The 6720-nt window shown below is 49.3% G+C and overlaps 1 pseudogene; it reads left to right on the forward strand.

Annotated features, from left to right (window-relative positions):
* Nucleotides 1-1791: 1791 nt before the first annotated feature.
* LOC121000088 lies at nt 1792-1969 on the forward strand (annotated as a pseudogene).
* Nucleotides 1970-6720: the final 4751 nt, after the last annotated feature.

Raw genomic sequence — 6720 nt, forward strand, 5'->3', positions numbered from 1 at the left:
TGTTAGGTGAACATACAGTTAAGTAACCTTATCCATCTATGCTTCCCACTGAAATGAACTGCTCTTGGTCCAGTTTCCTTTCTCGTTCAGGATGGGCATCCAGGAAGGAAACTGGCACAGGTACAATTCAGTGTGAGGCGATGATTGATTGATTGATCCATTAGGCACCATTTGCAGGACAGGGGTGGTGAAGACTTGGATGGGAAAAGGGCCATAAAAGATATCATTCCCATTACCCTTTGTCCAGTGCTGATTACACATAGGATTCTAATCTAAGATTCAGATCCTAATTACAAATCTGTATCTCAGCTTTTCCAGGTATCAGGCTAGCCAAATAATAGTCTGCACAGTCTTGTTTCAGGTCTGTCTGGATATTCAAGCAGAGTCAGTAGGCACTATATAGCAGGCCTTGAGGCCAACAAGCTTCTTCTGCAGGACTTCTCGATCAGTTTATCTGAGTCAGCCTCCTCCTGTTGGGTAGCTGCAGCCCATCAGATCAGGATTTTTAACCATATACATCATAAGGGACACAGAATCACAACAGACAGTATGATAAGAAGATATACAGTGTGGAATGCACTGCCTGTGCCATATCCAGTGTGGGTGAGTGAGGGTCCCTCAAAACCCAGCCCTGTCTGGTAGTTGGCTGTACATGTGCCTGGCTCTCTGAATTGACTGCTAATGCCAGGTACAGAAAAAGCAGAGCAAGCATTTTCGACAAAGATGCGGCTCCCACCTCTGTCCAGATTCCGCCTATTATATAACTTAATCTGGAATGACTAGTTTGCCCTGTGCATCCCGCCTATGGACAGACCTTTTAAAGACAAATATAAGGAATGTATCTAATACATCAGCTTATTTCTAGAGATGTCGCGAACATAAAATTTTCCGTTCGCGAACGGCGAACCCAAATTTTCGCTAATGTTCGCGAACGGGCGAACCGCCATAGACTTCAATAGGCAGGCAAATTTTAAAACCCACAGGGACTCTTTCTGGCCACAATAGTGATGAAAAAGTTTCTTCAAGGGGACTAACACCTGGACAGTGGCATGCCGGAGGGGGATCCATGGCAAAACTCCCATAGAAAATTACGTAGTTGACGCAAAGTCGGGTTTTAATCCATAAAGGGCATAAATCACCTAACATTCCTAAATTGTTTGGAATAACGTGCTTTAAAACATCAGGTATGATGTTGTATAGATCAGGTAGTGTAAGGGTTACGCCCGCTTCACAGTGACAGACCAAACTTTGACAGACCAAACTCCCCGTTTAACGCACCGCAAACAGTCCATTTGCACAACCGCAAACTCCCCATTTGCACAAGGTTGGATACCAAGCTAGCCATGTCCCATTCCTTGTCCTCACTGACGTCATGGAAGGTCTCTTCCTCCAGCCAGCCACGTACAACACCAAGGGTCCCCGAAAGGTGACAACAAGCCCCCTGGGACGCCTGCTGTGGTTGGTCTTCCACCTCCTCAAAGCCACCTTCCTCCTCTGACTCCTCTTCTTCAGACTCCTGCGTTGCCGCAGGTCCAGCAAACGACGACGACGAGGCTGCTTCTGGTGGTGATGGTGACCACAACTCTTCCTCTTCATGCTCATCTACGGCCTGATCCAGCTCTCTTCGCAGGGCACGCTCCATAAAAAACGCATATGGGATGAGGTCGATGATGTTGCTTTGGGTTTGACTGACCAGGTTTGTCACCTCTGCAAAAGGACGCATGAGCCTACAGCCATTGTGCATGAGCGTTCAGTAACGCGGCCAAAAAATACCCAGCTCCGCAGAGGCTGTCCTCTTTTTTTTAAATTGAAAAAAATCTGTTCTTAACAGTTTAATCTCTGTTTTGTCCCCTATCAGGGGCCGGTGTATGGAATAGATTTTAGGAACCGGTAGATGGAAAAAGATGCTTGCTCGGTCCTCTTACTTCCAATTTGGGGCACTGCGCGTACGCCTTGCAATGTACTGTGCCACCAGATATGAGTGGTGTGTTTAAGTAGTACTATTCCTATCAGTTTAATCCCTGTTACGTCCCCTATCAGGGGCCGGAGTATGTAATAGATTTTAGGAACCGGGAGATGGAAAAAGATGCTTGGTTGGTCCTCCTACTTCCAATTTGGGGCACGGCGCGTGCGCCGTGCAATGTACTGTGCCACCAGATATGAGTGGTGTGTTAAGTAGTACTATTCCTATCAGTTTAATCCCTGTTATGTCCCCTATCAGGGGACGTGTATGGAATAGATTTTAGACAAGCGCAAAGAGTTGTCAATAGTTGATACACTCATGACATAAATTTTATTCCTCTATGCGTCAATCTTGGTGTAGTGATGACTGTGCTCGTGCGCACGTTTGGGAGATTGCAGGCGATGGGGGTTTTTCAAAGTCTATGGTCGTGCTGAGGTAGTTCAGTGACAGTTAAGTGACCCAGAAAACAATGATTCTGCAGTGTGGGTCCATTGTTGGCCTAGTAGGCTTTAATGATCACCTTAGATGATCACAAAGAAAATTAATGTTTTTTCTATGCAAAATTATCCAGCCGATCGCTTTTGGTCTGTTCACAATGAAGGCCAGAAAAATTAGGCATGTACACATGTCAGAAAAATTAGGTATTGTTGCAGCCGCTGCTGTAGCAGCGGCCAGAAAAAATGATGTTTTCCAGGCAGAAAGTGCACTAAAACATTGCGGCTTGAACCCTAGTTGGTGGCAGATAAGTCACGCAAGTCATCCGGCATGCAGAGATAAAATACAGCAGCGTGTGGACCATTTTTAGCCCAAGGCAGATCATCTCATCACCAGGCCTTTTTTTAGTCAAATGTATCGCCCACTGTCAGTCCCTTCGGGATCCATGCCTCATTCATCTTAATAAAGGTGAGGTAATCTAGACTTTTTTGACCTAGGCGACTTCTCTTCTCAGTGACAATACCTCCTGCTGCACTGAAGGTCCTTTCTGACAGGACACTTGAAGCGGGACAGGCCAGAAGTTCTATCGCAAATTGGGATAGCTCAGGCCACAGGTCAAGCCTGCACACCCAGTAGTCAAGGGGTTCATCGCTCCTCAAAGTGTCGATATCTGCAGTTAAGGTGAGGTAGTCTGCTACCTGTCGGTTGAGTCGTTTTCTGAGGGTGGACCCCGAAGGGCTGTGGCGATGCGTAGGACTTAAAAAGCTCTGCATGTCCTCCATCAACAACACATCTGTAAAGCGTCCTGTCCTTGCCGGCGTGGTCGTGGTAGGAGGAGGATTACTTTCACCTCTTCCCCTGTTAGATTCCCGTTGTGCTGTGACATCACCCTTATACGCTGTGTAAAGCATACTTTTTAATTTATTTTGGAACTGCTGCATCCTTTCCGACTTGCGGTAATTCGGTAACATTTCAGGCACTTTCTGCTTATACCGGGGGTCTAGTAGCGTGGCCACCCAGTACAGGTCGTTCTCCTTCAGCCTTTTTATGCGAGGGTCCCTCAACAGGCACGACAGCATGAAAGACCCGATTTGCACAAGGTTGGATGCCGAGCTACTCATGTCCCGTTCCTCGTCCTCACTGATCTCACTGAAGGTCTGTTCTCCCCCCCAGCCACGTACAACACCACGGGTACCAGATAGGTGACAACGAGCACCCTGGGATGCCTGCTATGGTTGGTCTTCCTCCTCCTCCTCAAAGCCACATTCCTCCTCTGACTCCTCTTCCTCAGACTCCTCTTCCAGCGTTGCCGCAGGTCCAGCTGATTTCTGGTGGTGATGGTGACCACAACTCTTCCTCTTCACGCTCATCTACGGCCTGATCCAGCACTCTTCGCAGAGCACGCTCCAGGAAGAAAACAAATGGGATGATGTTGCTGATGGTGCCTTCGGTGCGACTGACTAGGTTTGTCACCTCCTCAAAAGGACGCATGACCCTACAGGCATTGCGCATGAGCGTCCAGTAACGTGGCAAAAAAATTCCCAGCTCCGCAGAGGCTGTCCTAGCACCCCGGTCATACAAATACTCCTTGACGGCTTTTTCTTGTTGGAGCAGGCAGTCAAACATTAGGAGTGTTGAATTCCAACGTGTCGGGCTGTCGCAAATCAAGCGCCTCACTGGCATGTTGTTTCGCCGCTGGATATCTGAAAAATGCGCCATGGTCGTGTAGGAACGCCTGAAATGGCCACACACCTTCCTGGCCTGCTTGAGGATGTCCTGTAAGCCTGGGTACTTATGCACAAAGCGCTGTACAATCAGATTCAACACATGTGCCATGCACGGCACATGTGTCAACTTGCCCAAATTCAATGCCGCCAACAAATTGCTTCCGTTGTCACACACCACTTTGCCGATCTCCAGTTGGTGTGGAGTCAGCCACTGATCCACCTGTGCGTTCAGGGCGGACAGGAGTGCTGTTCCAGTGTGACTCTCTGCTTTCAGGCAAGTCAACCCCAAGACGGCGTGACACTGTCGTATCCGGGATGTGGAATAGCCCCTGGGGAGCTGGGGGGGGGGGGGGGTGCAGTTGATGTGGAGCAAGACGCAGCAGCAGAAGAGGACTTAGCCGATGAGGTTATCAAAGAGGATGGAGTAGGAGGAGTAGAGGATCTGGCAGCAGGCCTGCCTGCAAGTCGTGGCGGTGTCACCAACTCCTCTGCAGAGCCACGCATCCATGCTTGGCAGCCGTCAGCAGGTTTACCCAATGCGCAGTGTAGGTGATATACCTGCCCTGACCGTGCTTTGCAGACCAGGTATCAGTGGTCAGATGGACCCTTGCCCCAACACTGTGTGCCAGACATGCCATGACTTCCTTTTGCACAATCGAGTACAGGTTGGGGATTGCCTTTTGTGCAAAGAAATTTCGTCTGGGTACCTTCCACTGCGGTTTCCCAATAGCTACAAATTTGTTGAAGGCCTCAGACTCCACCAGCTTGTATGATAAAAGCTGGCGGACTAAGAGCTCCGACAAGCCAGCTGTCAGACGCCGGGCAAGGGGGTGACTTTGTGATATTGGCTTCTTACGCTCAAACATGTCCTTGACAGACACCTGACTGTGGGCAGATGAGCAGGAACTGCTCAAGGCGAGAGACAGAGTGGCGGATGGTTGAGAGGGGGCAAGGAGGACAGCAGTGGTTGACGTGGCTGAAGATGCTGGACCAGGAGGAGGATGGCGGCTTTGAGTTTGTGTGCTGCTTGTACTCATGTGTTGATCCCATAGGCGTTTGTGATGTGAGATCATGTGCCTTCGCAAAGCAGTTGTACCTAGGTGGGTGTTGGACTTTCCACGACTCAGTTTCTTTTGGCACAGGTTGCAAATGGCATCGTTGTTGTCAGAGACAGACACACAAAAAAAATGCCACACTGATGATCTCTGCAATGACGGCATTCTGGTGGTGGCAACAGCATGCGTTGATTGGCGTGCTGTCTGGCTGACCCCGGGTGCCGATGCATGCTGTCTGATTGTGCCACTAGCTCCTTGCGATGACCTCCCCCTGCTTCCAACTCGTCTCCTCCTCCTCTCTGTCTCCCCTTCTGAACTTTCCCCCTGTTCTTCTTCTCTTCGAGCGGGCACCCACGTGACATCCATGGACACATCGTCATCATCAACCGCTTCACTTGTATCTGACAACTCAGCAAAGGAAGCAGCAGCGGGTACAACATCATCATCATCACACCGTAAGTCCATGTGTGTAATGCTGCCTGACTGAGACATATCCCTGTTATCTACATCCTCTGGCAATAATGGTTGCGCATCACTCATTTCTTCCAACTGATGTGTAAATAACTCCTCTGACTGATCAAGTGAAGCAGCTGTGGTGCTAGTGTTGGTGGTGGCGGCAGGCGGGCGAGTTGTAACTTGAGAGATGCCCGAAGCGGAGCTGGAGGAGGATGGTGCGTCAAGGTTCTGAGCGGAAGCTGTAGAAGATTGGGTGTCCTGTGTTAGCCAGTCAACTATGTCCTCAGAACTTTTCGAGTTCAGGGTACGTGGCCTCTGAACACTGGGCATTATTCTAGGGCCAAAGGGAATCACAGCACCACGACCAAGACGGCCCCTGCGGGGTGGCCTGCCTCTGCCTGTCATTTGTTTTAGATTAGTTTAGTTGTACTATGCGTGCAAGCTACTGTGACACCAGATATGAGTGGCACTGGCAGAAGTTGGCAGAGTAGACGCTGTAGGCCTGACACGCTTGCAGACAACTAACTGCTATTCAATCTATTACAGTCCAAATTTTTCATTTTTTTTATGTAATCTACTGTGAAACCAGATATGAGTTGCACTGGTGTGACACTATGCACTTGCAGGGCCTGAATGTCACGGAACCATGAACCAGACGTACAACAAGAGATAAGTGAAAATAAGAAGGCTTTATTGAAAATAAAGCTGTAAAGCAAAAGTCCAAACGAATGGTGAAACCGAAGCAGAGTCTTAGAGAGGCCAGAGATCAGGAACCAGAAGGGTAGTCAGACGAAGCCAGGATCAGGAACCAGCAGGGTAGTCAGACGAAGCCAGGATCAGGAACCAGCAGGGTAGTCAGACGAAACCAGGATCAGGAACCAGCAGGGTAGTCAGACGAAGCCAGGATCAGGAACCAGCAGGGTAGTCAGACGAAACCAGGATCAGGAACCAGAAGCAGCAGCAGTCTTAGAAGCATGTGAACACAGGAGGACCAAGCAAGGAACTGAAGCCACAGACCTCCTATATATATGAGCTAGGCATCCAGCTCCTCCCAGTGGGAAGGAGGAGCCGCAGGGTGGAAGGC

This window comes from Bufo bufo, chromosome 4 (assembly GCF_905171765.1).
Source record: "Bufo bufo chromosome 4, aBufBuf1.1, whole genome shotgun sequence".
Lineage (NCBI taxonomy): Eukaryota > Metazoa > Chordata > Amphibia > Anura > Bufonidae > Bufo > Bufo bufo.